Source organism: Coregonus clupeaformis, unplaced genomic scaffold (assembly GCF_020615455.1).
Source record: "Coregonus clupeaformis isolate EN_2021a unplaced genomic scaffold, ASM2061545v1 scaf1735, whole genome shotgun sequence".
Classification (NCBI taxonomy): Eukaryota; Metazoa; Chordata; class Actinopteri; order Salmoniformes; family Salmonidae; genus Coregonus; species Coregonus clupeaformis.
Window position 1 is genome coordinate 66,619 of NW_025535189.1, and position 20,693 is coordinate 87,311.

At 43.7% G+C, this 20,693-nt stretch overlaps 1 protein-coding gene across 1 annotated transcript in view; it reads left to right on the forward strand.

Moving 5' to 3' along the window:
* Positions 1–469: 469 nt before the first annotated feature.
* The window catches only part of LOC123487497 (AP-3 complex subunit beta-2-like), a gene marked incomplete at its 3' end in the record, with an annotated part of 41,074 nt that continues 20,850 nt past the window's right edge, over positions 470–20,693 (forward strand). Inside the window, 1 exon segment of the mRNA XM_045218706.1 lies at positions 470–545.

The following is a 20,693-nucleotide window of genomic DNA, read 5'->3' on the forward strand; positions in this document are numbered from 1 at the left end:
CAAAGGAAGATACCAAGAGTTTGGGTTTGTTGTTGATGACTGTATTCACCACGTTAGCTTCTGGAGAATGAAAGTGGACACCCACAGTTGGATCTACCTTCTCCAATCCTCATTCCAGGACCCCACATCTACAGCTACGCCATATGGAAACGATCTAAGAAGGTCTAGGTTTTTTTGAGTTCTTCAGTCCATAAGGCTGCGATTGGGCTACTTCTCGGGAAAGGACTCTACGAGTTCTTCCGGCTACCTTTCGGTCTTAGTTTCGCGCCCCTCACGTCGCTAGCCATGACGCCCATGCAGAAGCTCCTCCAGTTGCCGGTGAACGCAATGAATATGGTGAAGACTGCGCAGGACCAGATGGGGCAGCAGGATGAGGCGAAAAGCCCTGTGATGACCCCGGATGGCGGAAACCATAACTGGTATAACGGGGAGCCCAACGACCCGCGCCACATCCGGTTCGGCAGCGGTGGTGGAGACCAGGAGGAGCGGGCCCACCTGGAGGAAGGGGGAGGCAGTTTATCCAGCCTTGTGACCCAGCCTTTGCGGTAGGGTGCCGTCAGCATGAGACACGTGTGCCGTGTGAATATGTGCATAAACAGACCTGTGGCGTTAAAACGCGTGTGAGTTGAATGACAGGAAGAGAATTAGGCATAATGAGAAAGAGACAAGCGTAATTAGATGAGCATAAACACACACACACCTGGGATGTGAAAACACCTGGTGTACACACACAAACTCTTAACACTGTATGCCTGTTGCTTTCAGGCCTTGTGAAATCAGCAATCTATGTTAATAATACGCTGTTAAACACCCACACCAGTAGAAATCCATTTTTTTTAGCTGAAATACGATGGCCAGAGCTTACCCATGTAGTCCCCTGTAGCTCAGTTGGTAGAGCATGGTGCTTGCAACACCAGGGTTGTGGGTTCGTTTCTCACGGGGGGCCAGTATGAAAATGTATGCACTCACTAACTGTAAGAGCATCTGCTAAATGACAAAAAAAAAAAAAAAAAAAAAGTTAGTAAATCATTGTTTTAGTCAAAGTATGATATATTTAAGCTTGAAGTAACACATCTGAACTGCCCACTTTGTACAACCCATGTGAATGAGGTGACTATTCCTATGATATGACATACAAATTATTTTCAGCGTACGTTTAGTTTCAGGCCTGGGTTTAACTTGATTGATACCACCCACCAGCATGGCATTGTTTATTCATCAGAAACCGCCGCAAAGTTATTCCTCTTTGTGACTGAGATGAGCCAAACAGCCTTGTATCCACTTGGCCGCCTAAACCATGGAGCAAATTAATATAAGGTGCGCAAATTTCTGTTTTTGCACCTCCCAATTTTTTTTTACATACAATTATCATAATCCACTTTATAATTTGTAAATGTTCACAATTTTGGAGATAGTCTGTATTAAAAAAAATATATGTGACCATTTTATAAATGGAATAAATACGTGATATGATAGCATTTTGAAAACCCGCTCCCCTCGTCGCCCCAAGATGAATGGTTTTGACCACTAAAGTTTTGCTTCACTACATGCTCCACTGCTTTGATTGGTGTAACGTTAGCTAGAAACCACAAGTGTATATCCAGATAATGAGCAAGCACCTGCGAAATTCAAGGAACATATAGTTACATATCATTTGCGGCGTGCATGATCATGAGCAACGTCATTGTAGCCTTTCATTTCACTTCCCCTGTGAGAACCATGAGCACGGGCTGACTTGGCTTTGCTGTACCATAGCCGAAACCTGCCAGCAGCCTACCTATCAAAGGTTGCACCGTGTCCATTACAATGTAGAAAAACGCATATCAGCTATCTTTCAATAGTTATCCATATTACCTGGAGCGCCATCTTATTATTTAAGTATTTTTATGGCGGATTCGAGGCTGAAATTTGTGGAAGATGCCAAAACCTTGGAGATAACAATAGGCCAGTAGTTTCCATCTGTGGTGAAGTTTTCCTTAAATCAATGCTTATGACAAATCCAGCCCCAGAAGCAGCCATTGAGCCAACTGGCTAATCTTTTGAATACGGTGTTGTTAAAAAAATAAATGCAACCACAGATAACATTAGCTAGCTAGATAAGGTTATCAAGATGGCTAGCTAGCTAGATAAGGTTAGCATGCTAGCTAGCTACACTGACAGCTGTCAGTGCCCTATTTGTTGACGTTTATCAACTCCACATGGAAATTCACACACCCAATTCGTGAATATGTATAAGTAGCCATCATTCTTCAGAGGTGGAACTTAAATGTGCATTTCCTCTCTAGGACAGGAAATTATGTCTAAATAGTGTCAGCAACTTCCTCTGGGGGGGCACACGTAAAAGGCCACACGTACTTACGTGACTCATCGGCTGGTCTTTGGACCTCAGAAATAAGTACACCGCTAGGTTATGTACTGCTGGAAGTGCCTGAAAAAAACCTTGGTTGCACCTGCTGCTGTGGAGTTACTCAGACACATGCGCACACACATGCTCACACGTACTAGTCGTTGATGCTCTTTACACCTGTGTTTCCATCGCCAACAGTATGTAAGCTTCTCACCTGAATTGCCTCTGTTTTTGTGTGTGCATGTGTACTGCTGCAGTAAGAGAGCAAATGTTTAAAGAGCACAGGTATGAAACAGTTGCTCGAGGTCTTTTTTATTTAGTTTTCGTGTTCTCGAGGCCTCTCTCCTGATCCCAGAGGTTTGAGCTGTACACGGGGTTCAAAGGGTTCGGTCTGTTTTTGCACTGTCGTAAAAAACCACTAGTAGTCTCTCCCCAGCAATACATCAGAGAATTTAAGCAAATGTCGCTGTTCTTGAGAACCAATGGATAGTTTGACATAGGCATGAGGACATTGTAGATTCTCTAAGTGTTTGTCTTAGTCAATTTATGTGAATTCATGGGTGGAGTAAATGACATGCGTCTTTTAGTCGAATGAGGGAAGAGGGAGTCGCTTCTCTGTTTATGTATTGTTTTATGCATGTGACTGTCACAGTCCGAGCTTGTTCTAGCTGGAGGATAAACTGACTGCTTCAGTTAGGAAGTTTCTGCATGATGAGGTTCACAACACAACAGCACTTTGGACACTTTGTGTTGTTTGATCTACTGACCAGGACTCAGGCTGGAACCTCATGAGTGTTTCATCAAACCCTGTGGAAATATTGAATTTACATAAGTATTCACACCCCTGAGTCAATGCATGTTAGAATCACCTTTGACAATGATTACAGCTGTGAGTCTTTCTGGGTAAGTCTCTAAGAGGTTTGCACACCTGGACTGTAAAATATTTGCACATTATTCTTTTTAAAATTCTTCAAGTGATGTCAAGTTGGTTGTGGGTCATTGCTAGACACCCATTTTCAAGTCTTGCCATAGATTTACAACCCGATTTAAGTCAAAACTTTAACTAGGCCACTCAGGAACATTCAATGTTGTCTTGGTAAGCAACTCCAGTGTATATTTGGCCTTGTGTTTTCGGTTATTGTCCTGCTGAAAAGTGAATTTGTCTCCCAGTGTCTGTTGGACTGAACCAGGTTTTCCTCTAGGTCCTCCTGTGCTTAGCTCTATTCCATTTATTTTTATCCCCCCCAAAAAAACTCTAGTCCTTGCCTATGACAAGCACACCCATAACATGATGCAAAATATGAAGAGTGGTACTCAGTGAGGTGTTGGATATGCATTCAGGACATAAAGTTAATTTCTTTGCCACATTTTTTGCTGTTTTACTTTAGTGCCTTATTGCAAACAGGATGCATGTTTTGGAATATTTTTATTCTGTACAAGCTTCCTTCTTTTCACTCTGTCATTTAGGTTAGTATTGTGGAGTAACTACAATGTTGTTGATCCATCCTCAATTTTCTCCTATCACAGCCATTAAACTGTAACTGTTTTAAAGTCACCATTGGCCTCACAGTAAAATCCCTGAGTGGTTTCCTTCCTCTCCGGCAACTGAGTTAGGAATACATGTGAATGAAGGAGTCAGGCGCAGGAGGTAAAATAGTCCAGAGTTTATTCTGTTTACATAAATCAAATGCCCCAAGCGTCAAACAAACTATTACAAGGGAAAACATCCACCTTGGCATAAACACAGTGAATAGTATACACACTCTCACAACAAACAATCATACACATACTAATTAGGGGAATGAGCACCAGGTATGTGTGATTGACAAGACATGACAAGTGGAGTGATGAGAATGGGATCGGCAGTAGCTAGTACTTCGGTGATGACGAATGCCGAAGCCTGCCCGAACCAGGAGGGGCAGCCTTGGCGGAAGTCGTGACAGTACCCCCCCCCCAATGCGTGGCTCCAGCAGTGCGCCGACCCAGGCCTCGGGGACGTTCAGGAGGACGCAGAGCAGGGCGAGTCGGATGGCGACGGTGGAAATCCCTTAACAGGTAGGGATCGAGGATGTCCCGCCTTGGGACCCAGCACCGTTCCTCCGGACCGTACCCCTCCCACTCCACGAGATACTGAAGGCCCCCCACCCGACGCCTCAAATCCAGGATGGAACGGACCGAGTACGCCGGGGTCCCCTCAATGTCCAGAGGAGGTGGAGGAACCTCCCGCACCTCCGACTCCTGGAGCGGACCAGCTACCACCGGCCTGAGGAGAGACACATGAAATGAGGGGTTAATACGGTAATCAGGGGGGAGTAACAACCTGTATGTCACCTCGTTTATTCTCCTCAAGACTTTAAAAATGGCCCCACAAACCGCAAGCTCAGCTTCCGGCAGGGCAGGCGGAGGGGCAGATTCTGGGTCGAGAGCCAGACCCGATCCCCCGGTACGAACACCGGGGCCTCCCTGTGGTGGCGGTCAGCGTTGGCCTTCTGACGACGCACGGCGGGCTGGAGGCGAACGTGGGCAGCGTCCCAATTCTCCTCCGCGCGCCGAAACCAATCATCCACCACAGGAGCCTCGGTCTGGCTCTGGTGCCACGGTTCCAGGACCGGTTGGTAACCTAAAACACATTGGAAGGGTGTTAGGTTAGTTGAGGAGTGGCGGAGAGAGTTCTGAGCATATTCTGCCCATGGCAGGAACACCGACCACTCCCCCGGCCGGTCCTGACAGTAGGTACGCAGGAACCTACCCACATCTTGATTCACCCTTTCCACCTGCCCATTACTCTCGGGTGAAATCCCGAGACCCCAGATGTTCCATGAATGCCTTCCAGACTCTAGATGTGAACTGGGGACCTCGGTGGGACACTATATCCTCTGGTACCCCGTAGTGCCGGAAGACGTGAGTGAACAGAGCCTCCGCAGTTTGAAGGGCCGTGGGGAGACCGGACAGAGGAAGGAGGCGGCAGGACTTTGAAAAGCGGTCCACAACGACCAGGATAGTGGTGTTACCTTGGGAGGGGGGAAGATCAGTGAGAAAATCAATACTCAGGTGAGACCATGGTCGTTGTGGAACTGGTAAAGGTTGTAGCTTACCTACCCGCTGGGAGGTGCCTAGGTGCCTTACTCTGGGCGCACACTGAGCATGAGGAAACATACACCCTCACGTCCTTAGCCAAGGTAGGCCACCAGTACTTCTCGGTCAGGCAGCGCATTGTACCATACCTGGATGACCAGAGGAGGGTGACGTGTGTGCCCAGTAGATCAGACGATCACGGATAAGCGCAGGCACGTACTGCAGCCCAGCTGGACACTGTGGTGGAGATGGATCTGTGCGTAATGCCTGCGCTATATCTGCGTCCATCGCCCATACTACCGGTGCCACAATGCATGAGGCCGGGAGTATGGGGGTGTTGTCTCTGGGTCTCTCCTCTGTGTCATACAGCCGAGGCAGTGCGTCTGCCTTCACGTTCTTCGTACCCGGAATGTATGAGAGTGTGAAATCAAACCGGGTGAAGAAGAGGGCCCACCTGGCCTGGTGAGGATTCAGCCTCCTCGCTGCCCGAATATACTCCAGGTTACGGTGGTCTGTCCAGATGAGGAAAGGGTGTTTCGCCCCTTTGAGCCAATGTCTCCACACCGTCAAAGCTCGGACAACAGCCAGCGGCTCCCGATCACCAACGCCGTAGTTCTGCTCCGCCGAGCTGAGCTTCTTAGAAAAGAAGGCACAGGGGCGAAGCTTGGGTGATGTGCCCGAGCGTTGGGATAAGACAGCTCCTATACCTACCTCGGACGCATCCACCTCCACTACGAACAGTAGTGATGGATCGGGGTGAGCCAGTACCGGGGCTGAGGTGAACAGACCCCGCAATCTACTGAAGGCCAAATCAGCCTCAGCAGACCAGCGGAGCCGGGACGGCCCACCCTTCATCAAGGAGGTAATGGGAGCTGTGACCTTGCCAAAGCCCAGAATAAACCTTCGATAGTAGTTGGTAAAGCCAAGGAAGAGCTGCACCTCCTTTAACGTGGTTGGAGTCGGCCAATTACGCACGGCTGCAATGCGGTCTCTCTCCATCTCCACACCTGTGGTGGTAATGCGATATCCGAGGAAGGAGATTGACTACTGGAAAAACTCACACTTCTCTGCCTTGGCATAAAGATCATTTTCCAGAAGTCGGACCAGTACCTTGCGAACCAGGGACACATGCTCGGCGCGCGTAGCGGAATACACCAGGATGTCATCAATGTAGACCACCACACCGCTACCAAGCATGTCCTGAAACACCTCGTTCACAAAGGACTGGAAAACGAATGGAGCATTCATCAAACCATAGGGCATCACCAGGTATTCATAATGCCCCGAGGTTGTGCTGAATGCGGATTTCCACTCATCCCCTTCCCAAATACGCACCAGGTTGTAGGCACTCCTGAGGTCTAATTTGGTGAAAAAGCGGGCCCCATGCATTGACTCAAATCACTGAAGTAATGAGGATAACTAAATTGTACCGTCACATTATTCAGTGGTCGATAATCAATGCACAGACGTAAACCGCCATCTTTCTTCTTCACAAAGAAGAAACTCGAGGAGGCAGGTGAAGTGGAGGGACGTATATACCCCTGGCGCAGGGACTCGGTGACGTATGTTTCCATAGCCTCCGTTTCAGCCTGCGACAGGGGATACACATGACTCCTGGGAGGTACAGCGTCTACCCGAAGGTTTATCGCGCAATCCCCCTCCCGATGAGGTGGTAATTTAGTTGCTTGCGTCTTGGAAAACGCGAGCGCCAGATCATGGTATTCGGGGGGAATACGCACGGTGGGGGTACCGTCTGGACTTTACACCGTGGTCGCACCAATGGAAACACCTAGACACCTACCCGGACACTCACGTGACCACCCCGTAAGAACCCTCTGCGGCCATGAGAAATTGGGGTTGTGAAGGGCTAACCATGGGATACCCAAGACTACAGGGTAAGCAGGAGACTCAATAATCATAAAGGTGATCTGCTCAACATGCGTCTCCTGCGTAATCATGGTGACTGGTACCGTAACTTCCTTAACCAACCAGGACCCTAATGGTTGACTATCAAGTGCTCTGATGGGGAGTGGAATGGTTAGGGGAACCAATGAAATGCCTTGACGGCGTGCAAATGCCCTGTCCATAAAATTCCCAGCTGCGCCTGAATCGACTAGCGCCTTACACTGGGAACCTACCAAGTGATCGGGAAAGGAGAGAGATAAAGTACAGTGCGCCGCAAAGGGCTCTGAACACGTTTGAGTGTTCGTTACCTGGGGTGATGCGTGAGTATCCTGCCTACCGCCTCCAGACCCAAAATAACTTTGACGTGAGGTGGATTGTCCCGTCGTGCCACCAGAGTGGCACTGTCGCTGTCCTCCTGCGCTCTCTCGACCGGCGGCTCCCCCCAGCTCCATCTGCTCGGGGTCAGAGTCGTCCGGAGTGGGAACAGGCAGACCCCTACCAGGACGTCCTCTTGCTGCTAGCAGATTGTCCAGCCGGATGGCCATGTCCACCAGTTGGGAGAACGATAGCATGGCATCCCGGCAGGCTAGCTCCCGTCGGACGTCCTCCCTTAGGTGGCACCGGAAATGGTCGATCAGGGCCCGCTCGTTCAACCCGGACCCCGCTGCCAGCGTCCGGAACTCCAGCATGTAGTCCTGAGTGGTCCTCGTCCCCAGCCTCAGATGTTCGCCCGCCTCTCGACCCTCAGGCGGGTGATCAAAAACGGCCCGAAAGAGGCGAGCAAACTCCCTGTAGTCCTCCAACGCAGTACCTCCCTCGTTCCACACCGCGTTGGCCCACTCCAGGGCTCTCCCACAAAGGCAGGAAACGAGGACGGATACCTTCTCCCACTCCCGGGGCGCCGGCCTGATGCTGGAGAAATACAACTCCAGTTGGAGTAGGAATCCCTTACATCGCGCTGCCGTCCCATCAAACGCCGGTGGCCGGGATATCTGGATCCCTCCAGGGGCTGGAGTGTAGGTGGCTGGATCCGGTTGACCAGCTGGTCTTGATAGATCGGATCCTGTCCTCTCCAGGCGTTGTACCACCTGAAGAACCTGATCCATCGCTTCCCCAAGCTGGCCAACATCGAGGAATGCTCCTGGACCCTTGCCACAACTCCAGGCATGCGGTCTTCTCCTGCTGACTCCATATCAGATCGGTTGAGTGATTCTGTGACGAGGTTTGAATGAAGGAGTCAGGCGCAGTAGGTAAAATACCGAAGTCCAGAGTTTATTCCGTTTACATAAATCAAACGCCCCAAGCGTCAAACAAACTATTACAAGGGAAAACATCCACCTTGGCATAAACACAGTGAATAGTAGCTCAACCGAGCTACACGCTCTCACACCAAACAATCACTCACAAAGACAAGGGGAACAGAGGGAACACTTATACACATACTAATTAGGGGAATGAACAGGGGTGTGTGTGATTGACAAGACATGACAAGTGGAGTGATGAGAATGGGATCGGCAGTAGCTAGTACTCCGGTGACGACGAACACTGAAGCCTGCCCGAACCAGGAGGGGGGGGGGCAGCCTCGACGGAAGTCGTGACAATACACCTGTATCTTTGTAGTGACTGGGTGTATTGATACACCATCCAAAGTGTAATTAATAACTTCATCATGCTCAAATGGATATTCAATATCTGCTTTTTTAAATAAATCTACCAATAGGTGCCGTTCTTTGCGAGGCATTGGAAAACCTCCCTGGTCTTTGTGGTTGAATCTGTGTTTGAAATTCACTGCTCGACTGAGGAACCTTACAGATAATTGTATGTGTGGGGTACAGAGATGAGGTAGTCATTCAAAAATAATTGTAAACATTATTATTACACACTTTAATTATGTGACTTGTTAAGCACATTTTTACTCCTGAACTTATTTAGGCTTGCTATAACAAAGGGGTTGAATACTTATTGATTCAATACATTTCAGCTTTTCATTTTTTATTAATTTGTAAAAATGTCTAAACTTAATTCCACTTTGACATTATGGGGTATTGTGTGTAGACCAGTGAGACAAAATCTCAATTTATTCCATTTTAAATTCAGGCTGTAACACAACAAAATGTGGAAAAAGTCAAGTGGTGTGAATACTTTCTGAAGGCACTGTATCCATTAGCACGAACATACAGTACAGTATAATTGCCCTGCCATTGCCATGGATTCATACACAGTCAAACATACATGTACATGCTCTAACTTCTGTAGTAACTGCCATAGGCACCCTACTTTGTGTTTGTGAAAGGCTTCTAAAATAGTTCCAAATAGCTAGAAAGTTCTGGCTGATCTTATAAACTGACCACTAGTAACCTGACCACCAGTACAGACATTGGGCCAGTGCTCTATAATGCCTCGGTAAGTTAAATAATTGAGTACTGGGTTCGTAAATTAAGCTATTGTCTGCCGGGCAAGACAAAGACTGAGGACAGTGAAACCCAGTATAGCTGTCAGGTTCCTTCTCTGTGGAACTTTATATCTGACTAGCTCTGGATCAACTCACCCACCTGTCTTTCTTTACTGGCAGGAGAGAAAGAGGGGGAAGGCATTCCTAAACTATCACACTAAGATTTGACAATGACAGTGACTCAAGTGCTACTTTTGAAGATGGCCACCAAAAAGGCTTCTTTGGTCATGCAGGATGCGAATTTGGGCTCAATCATATACATTATGACATCATTTTTACTTTGACTTTCTAATTATTACCCGATTTTATTTTACATGGAAGCATGGTTCAGTGCATTGTGTTATGGGAACTGTAGTCCTCCTTAGTTCTCCTCTATGAAGCTACCAGTGTTCAGTTCAAAATAACTGAATAATGCACAGTCTACCAGGGAAGCCATGGAGTCTACCAGGGAAGCCATGGAGGAACATGAATGACATGTGTACCACAGGAGGTTGGTGGCACCTTTAATTAGGGAGGACGGGCTCATGGTAATGGTGGAGTGTCATTAGTGGAATGGTATCAAATACAAAAAACACGTTTTCCATGTGTTTGATGCCATTCCATTTGCTCCGTTCCAGCCATTATTGTGAGCCGTCCTCCCCTCAGCAGCCTCCACTGAAGTGTACCGAGACCAAAGTAGGGGTTCCTCCTAATCACAATTCAGCTATAAATGCTAATCACCCCTCAGGAGAGAATAAGCTATTTCAGTTCAGTCTGAACTCAATGTTGCAAAATTGGCTCTGTTGAATCTTTAATCCTCATCTCAGGCCCAGCCACTTTTAATGATGCCTTTATATCTGCCTGCATCAAATGTTCAGTCTTTTTCTGATTCCATGGAATTGAGGCAATCTCCCATGGACTATACTATAATGTTGTACAGGCTTTTCTTGTGAAATCCTGCCTGTGTTTGATTATGTACCTTTGTGTAATATTTTAATTAATCAAATATGGACAGAAGGATATAACAGATTGTAGTGAAATAGATCTAGCCTTTGATACGTTTGAACGCTTTGCATGTAAAGATCAAACGTCAACCAGAAAATGCCTCAACATCAACTCAAAACCATGGTCAATGATATTACGTTTTTCATAATCTGCCAAGTTAGACATCGTTCTGGTAAAGTTGTCAGTCGGACTACTGTCATCACTACTATAGATGGCAAGCAAATCAAACAATATTTGGATATGGCCATCTAGTTTATCCCCTGAAAGTTAGCTTGTTAACTAGCCATATTGACGTGATATGTTATTAGCTAGTGTCGTATATGATGAATGGTGGTCATTATTGCTGTCAACAAAAGGAGTCTGCTCATACTGAACATTGATCATAAGGTTTATTCAGATCACAAGCTTCAGCATGAGTTTACAGACACGCGTGGTCCGGAGAGCAGTGTCCTCCAATTCTAATGTCTGCTCTGACGTCTCATCGTTTAACCCCTATTTATAAACACTGATGCCCCCTCTTCTGGCCAATCACCAGTCTCCCCTGTCTACAACCCACCCCCTGTCTGTGATATGTGGTATTACACCTAAAACATTCCCCCTTGATACTACCATAAACAACATTCTATTTCTTCATGAAAAACATTTAACAAAGGCATAATCTTCAGATACCATATTCCCCCCTTTCGAGACGAACTAAACGTCTCGAAACCAAACAGAATAGGATTATGACTAGTAACAACTTATCTTATTGAATATCTTTAACCTTAAACCAAACCATTCTCCTCTAGAGTGTAAATACCTTTCTTATGAAATATGAATAACTGTTGATGAAGTGTGAACACATTACTATGAATTATGAATAAATCTTTATGGAGTGTGAGAGCGAAAAACCTGTCCGGCAGCCATAATCCATCCATCAATCAAGACAGTAAAATTCTCTCACGGTCCCTCTGCCCCAGGCAACCACCGCGGTACTCCAGATAAACTCATAAATCATGTAAAGACATTTGAAACTATGATGTAATTAAATACACATGTAAACAAAATCCTATCCATAAATATCCATTGTACGGCTGGTCAACCCATCGAATCGTACAATGAATCTCTCCCTTCCTAGACCTTCTGTCCCTAAACCCCATCGAAATAAACAAAAGCATCTAAGATCCTCATCTGCATTCAATAACATCAAACATCATTCTACTAAAATCAATACCTAAGAATATGACACAATTATGTATTACACATCAAATATGTCTATATTTCATTGCAGACACTGGAATATAGTCCACTACACTTCATCTCCCTGTAGTGTCCTCTTCCAATGGACTTGTTGATGATGGAATCAGCCACACCCTCCTTGTTTCATCTCCTCCAGTCATATTGTCCCTTCATATTGTCTTTGTTTGAGTATTCCAATCTCCACATGTTCTCCCAAATGCTTCTGGAATGACAAGAAAATAAACGACCAAACAGTATCTTTTGCAAAACCACATTTTCAAATTAAACCTCAACATCAATTTAAGACCTATAAATGATGTATGAATCACATTAACCTATCCCCCCCTTTGATTCATAAATCATACTAAAAATCATACTAATATTGAAAAAACAACTTGAAAAATCATCAAATAATCCAAAATGATATTTATCCATCAGTAGGCCACTTGTCCCTCTTCGTCCAGATCCGGAACAGTCAACAATGGCATCTGAGTGTTGCCTCCAGGCACCACTCCTCCAACCTATCTCAATATCATAACTTTCTCAACGGTCAGTAACATATTACACAGTGCCTTAAAATGTACCCCATCACTGCCCCCTACTGGCCTAACTGATTTTGCATCCAAATGCATCCCTGATATTTTCCAAATGTTACACCATACCATGAATGAAGTCCCCCTTCTCCCTTAAACCTACCCTTCAATGATAGGCTTGAAGACTATAACATGTAGCCATGTCACCCTTTTAACCCTAGATTTAGCTGTGTCCGGTGCTAGCTCTCTTTTAATAGTAAAAGCCTCATATGGAAGCTTCAACGTTGACACATACCCAAATCCTATCCCTCCATAGGGTAAAAATATATATACTTTATCATCACAAACCCACCAAATATCTCTAAGATTCCCAATAGTCACCCTGTCAGTCAAAAGCTAATCTTTTAACCATCAAAGTCCTGCTCTTCTTACTACCTGGTATATAAAAAATTACATTATATTTGTCATCTCTAACCTTATGTTCATGCTTATCCAAAGTTATCATATAACATCCCAATATGATATTCCCATAAACATACCCCTTACCTCATATGTTTTATTAGACCAAAAACAACTTTTATCCTCACTGGTTCACCTGAATACTTCAGGTTTCCACTGTTACCTGACTTTACTTTCCATCTACCAATTCCCATAGGGTAATCCATTTACCCAAGAACACTTAAACCCTACTGTTCTGACAACTACATTATTTTATCGGTCAATGACTGTTGCCGATACCACAGTTATGACAAAGCATAACACTTACCCACACCTGCCAGAGGCCGCGCGACCGTCAAACACGTCCTGGGCTGGCATCCCCAACAGACATCAACCCTCAAGATTCCTCACTGATTCTTACAGAATGAGTTAATCTATCTCTAATTTCCACAACAGAGGAACGAGCAGCACTGATCAGATGCCCCCCCCCTCTGTCATCAAAATCAAAAGACCTCATCCTGCAGCTTCCATGATGAATCTCTCTTCTCCATTTCAGATTAATCTATATTGCTCTCTACTACTATCTGCTCTACTTTTTTAACCCTATTCGTAGTAACCTAAACCCCTGAGTCTCTCTTGCTGCCTCCTTTAATTTCAGAAAAGTTGTTGTCATCCTTCCTACATTTGCTATTACCATCGTATCATTAATCCCTTCCCAAAGTTACCATTAACGTTGTTGATTTAGTTGATGAATTAAAACCCTTAATTCCCTCTAGTGGGAAACTACCAACATCCTATTCGATTATTCCCTGTTGGAGTGACTACTGTAATAAACTTATCCTTAACTCCCTCTGTGACTGTGGAAAGTTTTACAGACTTCAAATCTTCCATTATAAGCATCACCTTACAAATTACATAGCCCTTTAACCAATAATTCTTAACTGGAACAAATTTCTATGCTTTCACTGGATAAGTACACATATTCTCCCTGATCTTTATCTGTAACCTTACGCAAAATAATCCCTTATTTGAGTAGGTGCAACAGCTCCTACTTCTGATCCTGCTAACAATACTTATCCTTCCTAATTATCTCTCTCTCTCTCTCTTTGTGAAAGAAACGTCATCATCCTAAATGGCATATTATAATTATTATTCTCCTAACCCTCATAACAGTATTTTCCCCCTATAATTGATGCTGGACCCTTAATCAAATGCGCTATATTTATGGCTTTAATAACTATCAATGTTGAAAGAGTTAAATTACTTCTACCTGTTGTTTTAATAGACTCACGTGTTGATGTCATTATTGTTACTACCTCATCCCTAGTTTTCCCCTAAGCTCTGAACTCTTTCCTTGTACTTCCATCAATCACCACTAGTGTCACTTTTTCCCCCTTTCAGTTCTACCTCTAAACTTTAAACCTTTTGATTATAAGAAAAGGTACCCACAATTACCTTGATCTTCCTATTCTAAAGTGTCATTCACCATTGTTCTCTCTCTTACTACTAACTTCAAACTTAGCTTACTGTCTCAGAGTTCCTTCACCCCTAGTTCTCCTAACTTATTTTAATCTAATCTTTTCTCTCATAACATTTAAAACCTTTTCCCACTGATGTATTGACAAAATTCCTTCCCCACCAATTTTTAGAATACGTGATTGGGAATTCCCCACCTGCTCCTGACTCCTTTACACATACTTGGCAAAACCGACTAAACACCTTTTAGCCTAACCTCAAATCTCTTAGTGTAAGAATGTAACCCAAAATAACAGTCACCCCTATTAAGTTTTTCCCAGACAGATTGTCTAACACCCAATCTAATACATTATCATCCTTCCTATGATATTTATCTTTTAAGCAAATGATTCCCCAAAAACCCTACTTCTTAAAATAGTCTACCAGACAGTCGTCTATTGTGCCTCTGATTGAATACTTCAATTTCCACCATGCATCTCTTCCCACAATGTCATTGGTATATTGTCTCTTTTAATTCCTATTTGACTTCTATAACAGAGCTCAATTGATTCCCTAAGAGTATTTAAACTGTTTTACTACCTCAAATCCCTATCCTAACCTAATTAGTTTATTTTACAGAGTGATATGTTTAACCTCTTTAGACTGAACCCAGATAAGTTTTTCCCCTATTCACTATCACTTCTAATGGTCGGTTGTTTCAACTGTTAGCTATTTTCTCTTCTCCTCTAATCGAGGCTCTCAGCAATGCACCCCCCTTCCGGATCTTCTCTAGAACAGGTGATCTTCACTTGCTCCTTCATCTTCCTCTGTTGTTTTCTCCTGTTCTTGGGATTCTCTCAGCAGTTTTTTTTTTTTTGGTCCTGTTCCTTCTCGTCGTTGACATATCAGTATTCTTCAATCTTAGTTCTAAGTTCTGTCCTCAAAATATCATCTTCCATCATCTTCTTACTTTTCTTCAGCATCTTTGCCTCAATGTATTCTTCTTCTCCTCCAATTCTTGGGATTAAAAATGTTCTCCGCAGGTTTTCTCCTTGTCTCTTCTGTATCTTCAGCGTCTCGAGCTGTTCCTCTAGCTCCCTTACCTCTCCCAAAGTCGTCTCTTCCTCCAGGCCTGATACGCCTCGGTCTATATCTCCTATTTCTTCTTTGCCAGTCATTGTAGGATAAAATCCTCTTGAACATACAACACCTTTAATCTCCAAATCTTCATCACTTTCTTCATCAGAACTCAAATCTCTTGTCTCCTTCTTCGTTCAACTTTCATCAGAGATCAAGTCTCCAGTATCCTTCTTTCCTCTCTTGCCACTTCCTTCTGATCACAGAGTCACCTCCACCCATGGCCTCTCATCAATCACTCTCATCTTCATCTCCTTAAGTTCCCAGACATCCCGGTTTTCCTTCCTTCTGGAGTTTTGAATTCATCTTCATCGTCGTTTCTGCTCGTATTCGTCTTCATCTCTGATGCCATAATCACCCTGCTAGATGATCACTGAAAGCTTCCTTCTCGTAAGGTGGGTGTCTTTCTGCTGAATCCGTATGTGAGAAAGGTGTACTAACATCTGCCATTTGTCTTTCTAACACTACTCTCTAACCCTACTTAGATAAAAAAATGACTATTTTAATCAATTTTCCCCTATATCAAGCCTTTTATATTCCTCTATTGTGAACTATGTTATTCTAGACTGTATAGCCTAAGGCTTACCCCCTTAAATTATTAATATAACCCTAAACAACTCCAAATAAATCCTGAATAATTAAACCCAATTTTATTCCTATATCCTATGTCACCAACTTATCAATTAGTGTTGAGTATATTACCACAACCCATCAAATGCAAGTAAATTAGTCAACTTCAAAGCAATCCCAAAAACAAAGCCTCTAACCCTTCAATACTACAATCCCCATAAACCCCCTTGCTCTATAGGCCCTTGCACTATAAGCACCTAATTATCTTAAATTTAAAGAATAATGTCAGTCCTTGATTCCCAACCCAACTGTAATTAAACCCCCGTGATGCACATAGCCTCCAAAATGCAATTTTTAATTAATCAGTTTGCCAAGCTTATGCGAAATGGTCATAACATCACATATCCTGTTAGGGAAAGATTTTGTAACCATAATCAGTACCAAAACCTTTTTGACTTGATCCTCTGCCACGTGTCGTGACGTGCACGTCCTCTCTCTCTCTCCTCTGCTCTCGTCTGTCGTCTAGTCCTATTGCTCCTCTCATATGACAGAAGAACATACACAGAAAAAGACTTTAGTAGTTAATGCAATCACTGAGTATTTCCAACCGTTCAATATTCATTCGTTCTACATTCGCTCTAAGACTTTAACTCAGGACTAATTATAAATCGCCCAAAAACCTTGATTTTAATCCGTCATTTAATTATCTAATTCCCTCTATTATAATCCGTTACCATATATTTAATTTATAAATTCAATAGGTACCCAAACAAGTTTCATCTTAACCCACCACCGTTTAAACTAGAATCATCGTGTTAAAATCTCCTTGTGCCTATTTGTTCCGTCGTCTGTGTTCCTCTGTCTCCCCCTGCAGTTTAACCAATGTGTTGTTTTTACAGAATTCCACGCATGCGCAAATATCATTTTAACCTCATAGATCGCTCCAAAACATTTCATTTAATTTTAATCGTCTTTTAATTTAATTAATTATACTCCGTCAACATATATTTGATTTATAACTTTACTACATCTTGCCAAATAGTTTAACGTTCAAATAACAGTTACTTTAACGATTTTAAAAGATTCATGTCCAACTTTCCTCCTCGATAGCTATTAAACCCCTGCAAAGAAACCCCCAACATAGGACCTTACGCCCCCATTTTGTTTCTTCGACCGCATGTCGTAGATTTAGTGCCGTAAACCAAAACGTGTCCTAATCTCGTGTCATAAACTCCCCCTTTCTGTAGTGTAGTGTCGCAAAATTAAACGCATGCGCAAATATCATTCCTCAATACAATTTCACCGTGAAAGGAAGATTCTCTACTCTCTCTCTCCAAACAGAATACCAGTCCAGCTGTAATTCCCCATTTCCCCCTTATAGTCAAACAACATTTAACCGCGCTCACAAAACATATAACCTGACTTACAAACACATAAACAAGTTTAAGAGACTTTCACCCGTCGCAACGGAATCTCTAAGGATACGTTAGCATGTAGCACACAACACAATTAGCCTGTAGCATTAGCATTTAGCTTAGCCTAAGATACACTATAGCATGATTCCCACTTTAGCCTTACAAAGATTAGCCTGAGCAACGATGTACCACGTGGCCCAAAACAATGAAGAATAAGCTGTAGCCTCTAGCTAACTGCGATATACTACACAAATCAATATCCTGCACCGTGTAGCCCAATCATTGTCCATGATTATCAATAATATCTCCTTCTAACTTTTTGTTGCCTTGAAAGATGAATCTCATATCAAGCGGTTACCCCCAACCAATTTCCCGTCGGCCAGAGGAGGAGTATAACGTAGCTACAACCATTCACTTCATAATTCCCGCTTAAGGAATCAACCTGACTCAGTCTAACTAAGACCTGGATTTCTGGCCCACTCCTGTGAGTCGCCTCGCCATGAGGTCTTTTCCAGATCCACGGTGCCCTAACTATGCAGATATCCTCCCAACATTATTCTCTACCAATCCATTTGTACAATCCATTGTTGTAAACAGCGTTTACACATCAACCAAATTTAGACTATTTTCGTTCAGACTCCCAGTTAACAGCCATAACGCCACCCGAAACACGGTCGTAAGGGTACATTCCTCCAGTGTACATAAGCAGTAACAAAACCAACAACTTAGCTGTGTCTAGTCGGGTCATGACTCCAGACCAAAGTCAGCCTGAGTTAGCTTGATGACTCCAAATGCAGCAAAGAAGGATTGCATCATCCCTCCTGGCAAGCTCGCCATTCTGTCGTATATGATGAATGGTGGTCATTATTGCTGTCAACAAAAGGAGTCTGCTCATACTGAACATTGATCATAAGGTTTATTCAGATCACAAGCTTCAGCATGAGTTTACAGACACGCGTGGTCCGGAGAGCAGTGTCCTCCAATTCTAATGTCTGCTCTGACGTCTCATCGTTTAACCCCTATTTATAAACACTGATGCCCCCTCTTCTGGCCAATCACCAGTCTCCCCTGTCTACAACCCACCCCCTGTCTGTGATATGTGGTATTACACCTAAAACATTCCCCCTTGATACTACCATAAACAACATTCTATTTCTTCATGAAAAACATTTAACAAAGGCATAATCTTCAGATACCATACTAGCTAAACAATTTGACATGGTCCATCAATCAATGTAGTCTATCATGTCTATCAGCAGCAATTGTGATTAAACATGATTTTAAAACAATGTTGAAAATGGGATAATGTTAGCTAATTTAGCTAGGTAATCCTACATTGGTTGGAGAAAAAAAGTACATTAGACCTACTTACCAACCATTATGTCTAGCCAACTGTACAAAGTTTCTACCGGTAGCTTTCAAAGTAAACATTATCAGCTAACAGTACATCGCCGGCAAATGCGCCCTTCTGCTGCTTGACAGGCAGACCCCACGAAGGGTGGGAAATTAACCTAAACCACTCATACTTGTCAGGTATAGTTCACTTCTATTTTATATCACTCAAATATCCAATTAATGGTGGCCAATATTGGGAGATATCGTAAGGCTACCCTCACTTATCTGAAATTACATGATCAATGTATGTTTACTGATCATAAAAAGCACGCAGTTAGGTCTACTTGCTGTAGGCCCATAACTCTGATGATTGAGCTAAATGTGTGCAATTGTTTTGCATGGAATAATCGGAAATGTGTAGTTCTGACTATGCTCTTCAAGAGGTGATGATATTACAAGCAAATAGTTAACATTTATTTAACAATCCCTTGAAAACGGCACGCAGTTGGCAATGGTTTTAGGGGAGCTGTGGGTCTCCTTGCCGCCCAGAAGGCAAATCGAACGCTCTGCACCTTTATTGTGACGTTTTATTGATAAAGACCTAAAGAAGAGCTTTCCTGACAATGGCAGGCGGGTGCTACGTTGAAAGAGTGGTCTTTTCAGTCTTAGCATCCACACTTGACTAGGGCTGTTTTGCCCTCCATTTGGCTGTGTATTTGGCTGTTTACTTTGCCAGATGTGCTCTCTGTCCTGTTATTTAATGGACTTTTGATGACTCTTTTGATCATGTTGCTTTAAGTCAGCAATCATTAGTCCATCTGCAGAGATGGAAATTCTGCTTTGTCCCCAACAGACAGCCCACATTTCGGGAGCAACCCAGGGTCAGGGTCCACAGTGCAGTGCCCCTGAAGTAACTTTTTTGTTGACAAGTATGTTGCTCAAGGGCACAATGGCAGGAGATGGTACCACTACCTGGGATCTGAAACCAGCAGCCTCCCAAAAGATGACGTCAAGAGATTTGATTGATAGGTGAATTTGAACGACAGTCTTCCTCAAAGGAATGTACCTGGGGGAATGATCTCTTAAGAATGTGGTGTCACACCTAGTTAGACACTCCATGCCTGCTTCTCTGCATGCAGCTGCAACAAAGACACGACGGAGGCAGGAAATCACTTCCCTTCACTTTATTACATTCTATGTTGCCTTGGAAACTAGTCAGGAGAACCTGGGCTTGTGCAGAGATATCATAGCTATTTAAATGACGGAGAGCCCGGTCTCCCAGGGAATCGTTTCAATTAGCCATTTTTTAAAATTCTGTTTACTTCCCTCCAAACCTGGGTTCAAATACTATTTAAAATGATTTCAAATACTTGAACTGGGCTTGATTGAGTTTGCCTGGTACAATGGAACCAATAGAATAGCTGCAAAAGTCCAAACCCCGCCCATTTGGCACTCCAGGCTGGGTAAAGCAATCACAAAGTATTTGAACGATTTCAAATAGTATTTGAACCTATGTCTGCTTCCCTCGCAACCTGTTGTAGTCTGGCTCATTTTGATAGACGTTCATTTGGTAGAGAGGTGGGTGTGAGGGACATTCAGGGGCTGCTACAGTAATGCTATTTCTCAGTGCTATGACGTGTCTTCTAGAGAAACTGGCTTGGGGTGGTTTGGTCAGTGGAGGATTGCCAACGGAAAAACTGTACAGATACTCATGTGAGGTCTCTGCTGGCTAGTGCTGAGCAATTAACCATTTTTGTTTTTTAAACTAATTGACCTGTTTTTTTTCTGTGAGCTCAATGCACACATAGCAGAGTTTCTCTAGAGATAAA